At 38.8% G+C, this 14,602-nt stretch overlaps 1 long non-coding RNA gene across 3 annotated transcripts; it reads right to left on the reverse strand.

The window, feature by feature from the left end:
- Positions 1–6,350: 6,350 nt before the first annotated feature.
- Positions 6,351–13,863, reverse strand: LOC310888341. 3 transcript variants are annotated; one of them, XR_014575880.1, is made up of 5 exons: positions 13,718–13,863; positions 11,838–11,956; positions 8,799–8,910; positions 7,502–7,567; positions 6,351–7,406 (listed from the first exon to the last, which is right to left on the reverse strand). It is a non-coding gene; the product is annotated as an uncharacterized lncRNA (long non-coding RNA). The 3 variants fall into 3 exon arrangements; XR_014575881.1 differs by having other exon boundaries at positions 7,502–8,910; XR_014575882.1 differs by having other exon boundaries at positions 6,351–8,910.
- Between the last annotated feature and the right edge of the window lie 739 nt (positions 13,864–14,602).

Consider the following 14,602-nt stretch of genomic DNA (forward strand, 5'->3'; position numbering starts at 1 on the left):
CTGAATCCCAGAGAGAAACAAAGAAACGTAGGGTCCTCAGTTATTCAGGTCCTTTGAAAACCTAAGTTCTTGCTTTAAGGACTTCAGTCTTACTCCTATATATCTAGATAAAGCAACAATAACTATGTTTTGTTCTCTTAGAAGAAGAAATGTTTAACAGCTGGTCCTACTATAAATGAAGCTACCAATCAGGAAAAGAATGAAACCATAGTTTTGCCCCTTATATCACATCAACCAAGGGATCTGAGTCATCACCACAGGAGAAAGAAATGTGTACAGTCTACACTACACAGAACATTAACTACAGCAGTCAAAGGAGGAAAAAGAGTTCTTTGACTGATGTGATGATGGATATGTGTATTGGGTTTATGCGGCAAGGTTTTGGTAGCAAGGGGGCTGCAGGGGTTGCCTCTGTGCACAGAGACCAGTAGCTGCCCTTGGTTCCAGCTGGCTTCGAAAGGGACACGCCACTGGCCAGAGCTGAGCCAGTAAGTGATGTTGGTTGTGGCTCTGGAAAAGCAGATTTAAGAAAGAGAAAAAACAAAAGCAAACAAACCAAACCAAACCAAAAACAACAACAACAAAAACTGTTGCACAACAGCAGCTGGGAGAGCGAGGAGTGAGAAACAGTCCTGCAGACACCAAGGTCAGTGAAGAAGGAGGGCAGGAGGTGCTCCAGACACCAGACCTGAAGTTCCCTTGCAGCCTGGAGAGGCCCCTGGTGGAGCAGGCTGTCCCCCTGCAGCCCATGGGTCCCACACGGAGCAGATCTCCACACTGCAGCCCATGGAGGAGCCCCTGGTGGAGCAGGTGGATGTGGCCTGGAGGAGGCTGCGGCCCATGGAGAGCCCCCGCAGGAGCAGGCCCCGGGCTGGAGCTGCAGCCCGTGGAGAGGAGCCCACGCAGGAGCAGGGGGTCTGGGGAGAGCTGCCGCCTGTGGGGGACCCGTGCTGGAGCAGTTTGCTCCTGATTGATGGACCCCGTGGTGAAGACCCATATTGGAGCAGTTCTTGAAGAGCTGTTGCCTGTCGGAAGCCCAGGCAGGATCATTTCAGGAAGGGCTATGTCCTGTGGGAGGGACCCGATTATGGAGCATGGGCAGAGAGTGATCATGAAGGAGCAGCACTGGCAAAGCGTTAGGGACTGACCGCAGCCCCTGTTCCCCGTTCTTCTGTGCCACTTGGAGTGGGAGGAAGTGGAAGACTGTGGATGGGGGGAAGGTGTTTTTAGTTTGCGTTTAGTTTCTCACTGTTATAGTCCACTAGTGATAGGCAATAAATTTTATTAATCTCCCTAAGCTGAGCCTGTTTTGCCAGTGAAGATAATTGTTGAGTGATCTCCCTGTCCTTATCTCAACCCTTCAGCCCTTTCCATCGTGTTTTCTCCCTTTTTATCTTTGAGGATGGTGAGTTAGAGAGCAGTTGTAGTGGAGTTCAGCTGCAAAACCACCACAATATGTAAACACATTATACAATCTTTATAAACTCTGTGGCTAAGCATAGATTACCTGAACAATAAGACTACATATAGTCTCTAAATATAAAGTCTTCTGGAGAGGTCGGATTTCTGAAATAACAGTTGAAGAAAAGAAAAACTATAGAGAAATGAGGTCGTGTAAAATGGAGACTTAGCTTGAGGTTATAATTTGATGGTGTATGAAGAGAAAGAACAGGAAATAATGAAAAGTTAATTTCCATCAAATAAGAACATATATTCTAAGTTCTTTGGTTGGAAAAATTCCTGGTAAATCTGTGTATTTGACAGAGTTGACAGAGGTTTTAATTTTTATTTTTTTTTATTTATGCAATTGGATTTATCCTGGAGGAAAAACCAGCAACTACAACAAAAACAACAGAAAAAAAAAAGCAGTAAACTGATAAGAGAAAAAAAGACAAAATGTTCTAATCATACACTCTCAGGCCAGTATCCTGTAGTACTTCCAGTTTTCTTTTAGAAAAAGAAGAAAATACCATCCAACTTATGTAAAGTATACCATATAGAGTATTCAGATATAAATTCGAGTTTCAGGCCAATGAAAAAAGAGCAAAGCGTAAAGCACATTGCTAAATGTGTAAAAGGACCCCAACGGGAAAAGAGGAAGAGGAAGAAGACATCTGTCATTAGCATCACACTACAAACATACATACACACATACAAAGGCATGGGCTTGCATACATGCAATGCACATACAAAGGACTCACAATACTGATGATTCACTGGAAACCCCCAGCCTCCTTTTAAGGAGGACTGATTCTGTTGAAGGGTAATGAAAGGTCATATGTAACAACAGAAAAAAAATGGGTAGATACTAAAAGGACTTTTTTTTTTTTTTTTTGGTCCAGACGTTTTAAATTGTAATACAGTTTTATTTTGTATGTAATACACAATTTAGAGCAACTGAAATACTAGAGATTCTGTATGAATGTCAGGAAACACTTCTTCATTGTGAGAGTGACTAAGCACTGGCGCAGGTTGCCCAGAGTGCTTGTGGAGTCTTCTTGGAAATCTTCAAAGGCCATCTGGGCATAGTCCTGGGCAACCTGATCTAGGTAGCATTGTTTGAGCAGGGGAGTTGGACCAGATGACCTCTGGAGGTCCCTTCCAAATTCAACTATTCTGTGATTTTGTGAATTTCAGTTGTGAGCCTTAATATTATTGTAACTGAACTAGTAATAATAGCTGCTATATTTTGTTCACATTGCTAACATTTTAGATTAAACAAACACTCTTGGTTTCACATAGTTCAACTTTCATAAGTTGTTATCCTCTTTCTGTTGATAACAATAGTCTTAACGTTACACTTGTCCTGTGCCAATTAAGTATAGCTTTGAACATACAAATTAACTAATTGCAGTTTTCAATCTAAGAAAATAGAAGGTAAACAAAACCAAGTAGGCTTTTCCTTAAAGCTATGATATACTGATATGATATGGAAAGAAACAGGGTCGTATCTCACTAGAGGACCTAAGTACATTCACTCTTTGGCATCCCCTGGGAACTTAAATACTGTTTTCAGAGATAATTCCTTTCAGTTTGAGAAAGAAAAGCCTGAAAAACAGCAGCTTTCACTATTTTTCATAGGTTGATCTTTTTGATGGTTTCAGCTGAGCTACTGTCATCATTGAAACGTCATTTCCCTTTCCTTCTTTTTGACACTTTGAGATTCAGAGTAACTGCTATCAACCTGCAATTCAAAAAGGCTCTGTACTTCTTAATTTTTATAAACTCTTTCTTATGAGTTCAATACTGTGCAGAATAAAAGACAGAAACTACAAACTGAATGCTAAAAAACAAAACAAAACAAAAAACTTGAAAATAATAAAAAAAAGAAAAAATAAAAAACTATTGGAGAAAGTTGAAATTATTGGAGAGTGTTCAGAGAAGGGCAACAAAGATGTTGAAAGGCCTAGAGGGAAGATGTATGAGGAGTGGCTTAGGTCACTTGGCCTGTTCAGCCTGGAAAAGAGGAGGCTGAGGGGAGACTTCATCGTGCTCTACAGCTTCCTCACGAAGGGGAGTGGAGGGGAAGGCGCCGATCTATTCTCTTTAGTGAACAGTGATAGGACCCAAGGGAATGGAGTCAAGCTGCAACAAGGGAGGTTCAGGCTGGATATCAGGAAAAGTTCTTCACTGAGAGGGTTGTTGCACACTGGAACAGGCTCCCCAGGGATGTAGACACTGCACCAAGCCTGTCAGAGTCTAAGAAGCATTTGGACTATGCTCTCAGTCATATGGTCTGAAATTTTTGGGTAGACCTGTGTGGTACCAGGAGTTGGACTCGATAATCCTCGTGGGTCCCTTCCAACTTGGGATATTCTATGATTCTATGATTCTGATTCTAAAAGTTTTTGCAGTGGTGCTCAAAGATAAAACTTGTGAATGTTTCAGAGGCATAACTGTATTTAGCACTTCCCATTAGCTCCTAAACAACTTTCATTTTCATCTTACTCTGTATTCTAAATGTCTTGCAGGTCTGAAGGTTGCAATACAGCATTCACAACATATTCTTACCCGACTTTGATTCTACAATTTCTGACAGTGTACATATCCCCTATCCAGGGACTCTACCTGCTCTAGTGAGGTCTCCTGACCACATTCAGCTCTGAATCAAGGCATTTACCAATTCACTGAGACATGCTGACACATTGTCTTAATACAACTTCATAGCAGAGAATTAAAATAAGAAATAAAACACACTCGTGATTTAATTGAAGGGTGTTATTCAGATATCGATCAGCCCTCAGATGCACAATAATCGATGTAGGAGGAGAACAGGCCTGAGCCTGTTTAGTTTATGATTGCCTACAGAATTGCTCTAAGGTGTTCTGGGTAAAATTTTACTTGGTGCTTTTTAGTCTGAAAACATTATTCCATTTCATTGGGCATTCAGATGTTGAGTCTTAATTGCCTCAGTTCTTGCTGTCGTATTATATTCTGCCAATATTCCCTGCTACATATATGTAAAAATATTTCTTGTTGTAGCAAAAAAAGCCCAAAAAAAACAACTTCAAGGCATATCATTGCATATGATATTACCTATCCATTACTTTTCACTTTCCTCCTCATTTAATTTTATGTTCATACAATAATGCTTTTTTATAAAGAAATTTCAGTCCTGTAGGAGCCAATGACAACTCTTCACCATATGGTACTGAATGTTTTACTGAAGGATTGTGCTTAATACCATTTCGATAGCAGTTTTCTTCATGGTTTATAATTTACTAAAGAAGGTTCTTTATACTGAAATACTCACAATTTGGATCCATATAAGCTCTCTTTTGTTCCTCCTCTGGTTTCACAGGATCTAAATTAAAAAGTGTAATTTATGTTTCAGCAGTATTGGCAACATTAGAAAGATAACTTTGTAAAAAGTGAGTTTTTAAGGAGAAATTCTGGACGTTATAGATCCAAATCTTGCCCCTTGTCATGTTATGGAAAGCAAGTGAAAGAAATGAACAGAAATAGATAATAGATAGTAATAATAGATAATAATATCCCACAGAGATTCATGGGGTCTGCAAAAATTTTTGACTTGTGAAATTCGTAATGGAGAGACTGGGAACATGTGTTCCATGATACACACTGTGTATAGCTTGCTACCTATGTCAACACAGAGAATTTATAAACAAGAGAGTTTATAAACAAGAATGTTAACATCAGTTCAAAAACATCTTTATTCAAGAAAAAAATAATGCAATAAAGTCCATGATTTTCAGGTATTTTTCCAAGTCCATCTTCTGTTACCCATGCAAAAAAAAATCCAGATATTCAGAAATTAAGGTAAACAAGCTTACATTCAGCACCACTTAAAAAATCTATTTGTTTGGTCCTTTATGTCCCTATGGAAATTCTGAACAATTTTTTTTATATGCAAACCACAGATAAGTATGAGTTGGTGAAAACAGAAATCAAAATGCTCTGCTGCATGAAAGTCTCTAATATGAACTTAGATTTTTCAACAGCTATGTTATCATAGAATAGGATCATAGAATTGTAGAATCATAGAATTGTAGAATTGTAGAATTGCAGAATCATAGAATTGTAGACTCATAGAATCAGAGAATCTTAGAATCATAGAATGATTTGGGTTGGAAGAGGCCTAAAAACCATCTTTATGGGGTTCCAACTCCATTGCCATGGGCAGGGACACCTACCACTAGACCAGTTTGCCCAAAGCCCCATCCAGCGTGGCCTTGAACACCTCCAGGGATTGGACAACCACAGCTTCTCTGGACAACCTGTTCCAGTGCCTCACTATGCTCACAGGAAAAAACTTCTTCCTTATATTTAATCTAAATCTCCCCTCTTCTAGTTTAAAACCATTACTCCTTGTCCTATCACTACACTCCCTGATAAAGAGTCCATCTCTGTCTTTCTTGTTGGCCCCCTTTAGGTACTGGAAGGATGCTATAAGGTCTCCCCAGAGCCTTCTCTTCTCCAGTCTGAACAACCCCAACTCCCTCAACTTTTCTTTATAGGAGAGGTGCTCCAGCCCTTTGATTATCCACATGATCATACAGAAGTTATTCTAAAAAACACTTTTGTAGGTTTTTAGATGCCTACGCTCAAAAGCATCACTGCCAATTAAGACAAACTTTTTCCTTGGAGTTAGTGCAGACTTCTAACAGTCCATCTTCATTCTGACTGTCAGAAACTATTATGTAGTGAATGTGAATGTACAAAACTGAAAAAGTCAGAACTCACAAACTGAAAAATGTGTGATTGTACTATGTGTGATTCCTGCACTAAAGCTGATATCTCTTAGGCTCATATGGTGATCACACCTCTACATAAGAAGGACTGTCCATATAAATGAGATAATATAACTGATCCTTAGGTCTTCCTAAGAACAGAGGTATAGTGAACATGCTATAAGACTTTACAAGCACTACATAATTCTGGAATTAGAAGCAAAATTAGTCTTCAGCTATCTGGGATTAACTGCAAAATAAAAGTGGTTACTGAAAAATATTATTAAGATCACTATTTTCAAACAATAATAAAACACTTCTATGCTTTTTGTTGTTGTTTCTTTTTATTTTAGTGAATGTATATTAGGTTACAAGGAATTGTAACAGTTCTCTGATTCACAGATAAATCTAGCTATTTAATATAATACCTTGTGAATAAACTCATTGTGAACAAACACAAATAAAGAGGCAAACATATTTTTACTATGGATATTTTAACTTTTATTAACACTCAACCTTAAGAAATCAATAAACTTAGGCACATTGCCTGATTTGCATTTTCATCACTCTGCATTCAAGTTGCCCTCAGTACTCTGAATCAAAAAGAGGGTAAGTCTCCAATATACTCCTGAGCACTTCAATCACACTATGCTTCTTAGTCAGAATATGCCACTTAGATAAATAATTTTATCCTAGGTGTATGTATATTAATTTCAAACTCATTCTAGACACCTCTAAGAAATACTTCTTCAGGGATAAAAAGGTAAGCTCCAATGATGCTGTGGTTTAAGCTGGCAGGGGGCTAAGCATCACACAGCCATTCACTCATCCATCACACATACACTGGTATTGGGGTGAGAATCAGAAAAAATAAATAAAATAAAATAAATAAAAATAAAATAAAATAAAATAAATAAAATAATAAAATAAAATAAAATAAAATAAATAAAATAAAATAAATAAAATAAAATAAAATAAATGCTCATGAGTTGAGATAAAGGAAGTTTAGTAGTACAGAAAAAGAATAATAATAATAACAATAGCAATGATAATAATAATAATAAAGCAAGTGATGCACAATGCAATCGCTCACCACACACTGACCAATGCCCATCCCATCCCAAAGCAGCGTGCCCTCTTCCCAGCCAGGCACCTCATTTTCAGGATGACATCACATGGTTTTAAACATTCTTTTGGCCAAAATCAACTCCATACCTGCTGAAACCAGGACAGATGTTAATGAAACAAAACAAAACAAACAAACAAACAAAAAATCCCCACTTTCTTCCTAAAAAAAAAATGATACGCACCTTAGAAGACTGAGGTGCTAGGAGTCAGTTCCAAATGTTTGTCCCACCTTGTAGGAAAATGTCTTGCTAGGAATAAGATATATATATTTTTTTAATTATTATTTGGAGTGAGGAAGATAGAAGGGAGATACAGTCTGAGAAGCTCTGTGTCTCTGTGAAAGAAGTCACATTAAAAGATATTGGCAGGGAAATAAGAATTTGCAGCATTAGAGATATTCAGATGTTACAGATTTTTTTTTTCTTTTATTAAATGATCGTCAGTTTTGTAACCCTTGTGTCCTGTCTGTACTAAAACAGTCAGAAATTAATGACATTCAAGATGCTTTACATGGTTGATGACTTTATAAAATTCAGTGGAAAAGTGTCTCTAAGAGAGTGATACTTATGAATGGAATGGAAATTTCCAAACCCTTTAACTCTGTTGTGACTGATGATTTTATTCTCTGGGTCTTAGAGCTTAACATTACTAGTTTTATTGTGTTTTCAAATTTTTGCATTAATCTCAAATTTGTTGATATTAATGGTTTTAGATCAGTCTTTGAGCTGACACTATTTACATGCAAACATAAAAGCAGTGAAAAAATATACAAACAAACCTCCACTGTCTTTCTCATAGCTGTTAGGCTAAATCCTTTGATCTGTAAGTTCTGTGTATCTCAGTTACACTCTGTATTAGGAGCTACTGAATCTGCAGCCTGAGACAAGGCTGCTGCAGCTTCGTTCCCAGGCATAACCAGTACCAAAGCTGAAGATGCATTCCCAGTAAGCAAACACATACACCAAAAGTATACATCTATACGTAGCCAGGAACATATTGCACTCACACAAATGTAGACAATACCAGCTGCCTCAACCTGCTCCCCTCTGGCTGAGCAGGACAGAGACCCTGCATTAGGAATACAAACATACATGCAAGTGGATCCTCCCAGCAGCTGAGCTCAGACTCTCAGTATGCCCATTAGTGTCCCCAGGATGCCATTCTCCCCAGTTGCTGAAACCTGGACATACTAAGATCCTGAGGCTGCAATCCATTGCTGGTGCAGGCTGTACACACACACACACACACACACACGCATTCATACCTAGAGCTGGCTGGGGTGCTCCTGCCTCTCCAATACCCAATTCTGCCATGGTCTCACCCAGAGACCACCCCTAGCTCCCAGGCTGCTCCACCTACTGCTACCTAATCAACTTGACCTTCACTCATGACCACACACTTGCACATCTACAGGTGCTGCACCATAGACACACAAGCCCCTATGACCCACACCGATTGTTGATGCTTAAGTCCACTCACTCTGGTCTCTCCAGTTTCTGACACCACCAGCACACTGGCCCTTCAACTCAGTCTAACTTCAGTGACTGGCATCATGATCTCCATATGGACACATGAAAGAGACTTCCTCCCCCTAGAAAAGAGTTAGAAGTGAAGTTTTATAATATAGGACAGATAGTACTAATCAGCCATGCAGCATTGCCAGAAAAATATACTGAAGAGCCATGTGTTTAAATGCAAATAGCTTTTTTCTCATCCCCTCATCCGTCTATTTTCCTGCATTCTGTACACTATTATCCTTATTTTCTGTAGGCATGAAAATAAAGCAAATACTTAGGTGACCAAAGAAGCTTGGCCTGGTACATAACTGTTGTCTTTGCTACTCAGTGACTTTAACCAAAGAAAAAACAGATCATAGAATCATATAATGGTGTGGGTTGGAAAGGACCTTAAACATCATCTAGTTCCAGCCCCCCTGACAGGGACACCTTCCACTAGATCAGGTTGCTCAAAGACCCATCCAACCTGGCCTTGAACACTTCCAGGGATGGGGCATACACAGCTTCTCTGGGCAACTTGTTCCAGTGCCTCACCACCCTCTGAGTGAAGATCTTCCTTATATCTAATTTTAATCTGCCCTCTTTGAGTTTAAATCCATTCCACATTGTCCTGTCACTATACTCCCTTATAAAGTGTTTCTCTCCAGTTTTCTTGTAGGCCTCCTTTAGGTATTGGAAGGGTTCTATAACATTTCCCCAGAGCCTTCTCTTGTCCGGGCTAAACAATCCCAACTCTCTCAGCCGGTCTTTGTAGGAGAGATTCTCTAGCCCTCTGATCATCTTTGTTGTCCTCCTCTGGATTCACTCCAGCCGGTCTATGTCCTTCTGATGTTGAGGGCCCCAGAACTGAACAGTATTTCAGGTGGAGTCTCATGAGAACAGAGCAGATCAGAGGGGAAGAATCACCTCCTTTGACTTGCTGGCCACACTTCTTTTGATGCAGCCTAGGACACGATTAGCTTTCTGGGTTCCAAGTGTACACAGCTGGCTCACGTTCAGCTTCTCGTCAAACAACATTCCCAAATACCTCTCCTCAGAGCTACTCTCAATCCATTTTCTGCCCAGCTTCTTGGGATGGGATTTGTACTTGGGATTGCACAGGCCGAATACAGGACCTTGCACTTGGCCTTGTCGAACTTTATGAGGTTCACACAGGCCCACCTCTCAAGCCTGTCCAGGTTCCTCTGCATGGCATCCCTTCCCTCCACCATATCTACTGAACCACACTTGGTGTCATCGGCAAACTTCCTAAGGGTGCGCTCAGTCTCACTGTCCATGTTGCTGACAAAGATGTTAAATAGCACTGGTATGATGACCAACCCCTGAGGAACAGATATTCAGCACTCCATAACAAAGCTAAAAATCAATTTTCCACACAAAGCTTGACAATGAATATTAATTTCTGCACCTGAGCAACTGAGAGCTGATGGGCATCTGTGAGTGCTCAGAACATTCTTACTTCCAGCCTGATCTACCTTTTTGTTACTTTAATGTATTATTTTATATAATGTTTGTATTTGTGTTTCTTTGTTTTTCAACAAGATGGCCTAATGTTTGCCCTACAGCTACTGTGGATAAACAGCAATGAGAATCATGGTTTCTGAGACTCATTATTTAAACTGCACCCTTAGATCCATATTATACTACCTTTGAAAATCATTTCACTTATTCAAATGTCCATTTTCATAGCACTTCATTTTTATACAGACAGCTTACAGCACAATGGCCTTTAAAAAAGTGTGTCATACTGATATAATCAGGTGAATAATACAAGATATGTGACCCAAAGGCTTTTTGTTCCCTGTAGCAGTTCTCCTGGTAACATACCTAAGTAATTATGAAGAATCTGCAATGATGTGCAGAGATACTCTTTCCTTTGATACCCTAGGGAATTCTACAGACATGTCCTTGGACTTAAATAGATTGATTCCCTCCAGGTCTTTTGTTAGTAAGATATATGTGGATATATATATATTTTTTGTTCTAATGTCTGTGGAGTTCTTCAGAGAGTGATGCCCTTGAACGTCTGCCAAAGTGATTCCCTGAAGACCCTCTATTAGACAAGCATGTTTCATCCCAAACCTTCAAGAATAGGAAGTTCACTACTGTTTGAGATTTTTAGGAGAGTGATGATACCTGAAGTGTCTATTTGCCTAAGAGTTTAGATTGGCAAACCTCAGGAATATTCCATGTGGTTGTTTTGTCACTTCTATTAATTCTATTCATATAGTGGGGGTCAAAAGTGTTTTTTGTTTGTTTGTTTGTTTGTTTCTAAATATCCCAAACTGTTTTTTAGATATTAAGTAGCCAGATAATTAAAGCAAGTATATGAGATAGCTTATGCAAACTCAGCATAAAAATCCACTTTTTTTCCTTCCTGATGTTGAAAAGATATGTGTTTAAAAGTCAAGTTAATATATTGTTGAATTTAAACTTTCTTATTATTTGACACATATTTTAGAGAAGGAAATGCAAGGAAGTGCTATAAAGAATTCCAGGTAAAATAATTAAAGTATTTTTATAAATCTGTAACACTGCCTATATACTTTTTATATTATTATTATTATTACTTAATTTATTTATTAGGGCCTTTTTACGAGTTGAAGGAATCACAGAATCACAGAATTTTAAGGGTTGGAAGGGACCTCAAAGAGATCATCAGGTCCAACCCTCCTGCCAAAGCAGGTTCCCCAGAGCAGGTTGCCCAGGTAAGCGTCCAAGGGGGCCTTGTATATCTCCAGAGAAGGAGACTCCACAACCTCCCTGGGCAGCCTGTTCCAGTGTTCCGTCACCCTTGGCGTGAAGAAGTTCTTTCACATGTTGGTGCAGAACTTCCTGTGATCCATTTTGTGGCCATCGCCCCTTGTCCTGTCCCCACAAACCACTGAAAAGAGGTTGGCCAAATCCGTCTGTCTCCCACACTTAAGATATTTGTAAACATTGATAAGATCTCCTCTCGGTCTTCTTTTCTCAGCAGACACGGATCTCAGTCTTTCCTTACAGGGGAGACGATCCAGGCCCCGAATTATCTTTGTGACCCTCTGCTGGACTCTTTCCAGGAGATCCCTCTCTTTTTTTGTATTAGGGAGTCCAGAACTGGACACAGTACTCCAGGTAGATCTTGAATGAATGAAAGAATGAAATGAAAGAAATGAAATTAATGAATGAAATTTTGAAGCGAAAAGAATGAATGAAATCTCAGAAATTTTAATTATATTCTGAAATTACCAAAGTTTCTTGAACATTTTTCTTTTCAGTTTACCCTTCTGTATTTCTTTAGTTGAGTTACTAAAATTCAGGATTTATGAACTTGAAAAAGAATATTTATATCCAGGTGTTGGGTTGACCTTAAAAATTAAAGCATAAGGACATAGCCAAAAAAGTAATCATGTAAACAATATAAATTTAAATAATGCTGAATTGCTGTTTTTGCATAGTGAATTTCATAATCAAACCTTGTTCATTGTGCATGTCAGTAGGTGTGTATTGGTGGTAAAAATGTTCAGCATCCTTTAAAAAATTCCTGGAGTAGATTAATCTTTTTATTATTATTATTATTATTATTATTATTATCATATATTTTTTCATTTTTTTATTTACTCTACTAGCTGTCAGAGTTAATAGGACCTAAACACTACAAAAATCATCAGTAAAATACTGTATTTGATCTAAAATTATATTCAGACAGTCTAGAAATAATCTAACTGCTTTTTGGTGTTCATATACATTTTCAAGTAATAATTCATTTTGTGAAGATCAAGATTATAGAAATGTGGAATTGCATAAGGAGGCTGAGAGCATGGCTTTTTTTATATTATTATTATTTGTCTGCTTTTTTTTTTTCTTGTTCAGAAAATTCCTTGCTATATAGACTTAATACATTGACAAGGTACCTTTGCTAGAGCTTAATGTGTCACTGTTGCTGACATAAAGCTTCTGTTCAGCATGATGTTCAGCAGAAACCTTTTGGGCTTACCCAGAATATGAATTCTTTTTGTCTTAGAAAGTAAGACCAATGACAGACTCATTCCAATTTTTTAGTGCATAATATACGTAGCGATATCAATATTAAACCCCCAAATAGCTTCTCTTCCCCCACAGAGCAAACACATACATACAATAGATGCTGGTTGCCAAAACTTTCACTTCTATGATGTCAGGGATTTATTCTGCTTAGTAAATAGTGTGTTATTTTCTTTCATGTAGAAGAATTTATATAATTTTTAAAAGTATAGAAAACTGTGGCCTTAGAGAAAACAACAGCAAGTCTGTGGACAGTAATTTACTTGCTATCATTTACAACCCCCTCCCCCCAACCTGAGATAGAAGTATTAATTTGTTGTCACATCTATTCCATAAGTTCCAGCTACGGATTACATGTACTTTCCTTTTCAGTAGGAACACCTCTAAGTTTAAAGAAGCCCTGTCAAAATCATGCAATGAAATATTACAAAAGTTTTAATACTGTGAAATCACTGCAGTATTATTTTACCTAATATTAGCCATCCAGACTGGCCATTTAGTCTAAGGCATTTGTATTGACTGGCATGTCCCACAGTCTTTAGATGTCTTTGGGAGCCTGAGTGAAGCACACAGCAACTCCCTTCCAGCCTCCATGCAAAAATTCCTTTCCATGTAAATGTGTGTTGTGGTTTAACCCGGCTGGCAGCTAAACACCACACAGCCGTTCGCTCACCCTCCCCCCTCCCTCTCTGGGATGGGGGAGAGAAACGGGAAAGTGAAGCAGGTGAGTTGAGATAAAGACAGTTTACTAAGACAGGAATATAATAATAACAATAATAATAATAATAGTGATAATGATAATAGTATTAACAATAATAATGTGTAAGAAAACAAGTGATGCACAATGCAATTGCTCACCACCCGCTGACCGATGCCCAGCCTATCCCCGAGCAGCCGGCACCCCCCACCCCGGCCAGCCACCCCTATATATTGTTTAGCATGACGTCAGATGGTATGGAATACCCCTTTGGCCAGTTTGGGTCAGCTGCCCTGGGTCTGTCCCCTCCCAGCTCCTGCTGCACCCCCAGCCTGCTCGCTGGCAGGACAGAGCAAGAAGCCGAAAAGTCCTTGGCCTGGTGTAAACACTGCTCTGCAACAATTAAAACATCAGCATGTTATCAGCGCTCTTCTCACCCTAATCCAAAACATAGCACCCTACCAGCTACTATGAGGGAAAATTAACTCTGTCCTAACTGGAACCAGGACAATGTGAAACAGTAGAGAGGTGTGCCTGAGCCTTGCTGTGACATAGAAGGAGCAACAGAGAAACAGTCCTCATTTCTACCTTATAAAGATTTCCTTTCTCTGCTCTCTATGGATTGAATCTAAACATCTGTTTTTGGTTAGATGACCTACTTTTAGTCAATATATGCTTGATGAGTTTGTTAGTGAAGAATTCATTTAATTTAAATTTTATACACATTGTGCTGTGTATTCCAACCCAAACCATTGTATGATTCTATGCCTGGATCTAATCTAGTCTATATTCTATATTCTGTTTATAGTCAGTGGAGAGAAAGAGGAGTTGTATCTCCTGTTTATTTGTACCTAGCTGGTCATAGTTTTGGATGTAGAAAATATCCCAGGAGTGCTTTTAGTCCTTTATTGACAATGGAGTGAAGAGAGTGTGACTAAAGCATACACGGGTTTCACTACGTAGATAGTGTATGTAGTATGTAGCGTATGTATTCACTATGTAGTTTACTACATATATGTCCTTCTGTGCCAGACACTATCCCCATA

Source organism: Anser anser (assembly GCF_964211835.1).
Source record: "Anser anser genome assembly, chromosome: 1".
In the NCBI taxonomy this organism is placed as follows: domain Eukaryota; kingdom Metazoa; phylum Chordata; class Aves; order Anseriformes; family Anatidae; genus Anser; species Anser anser.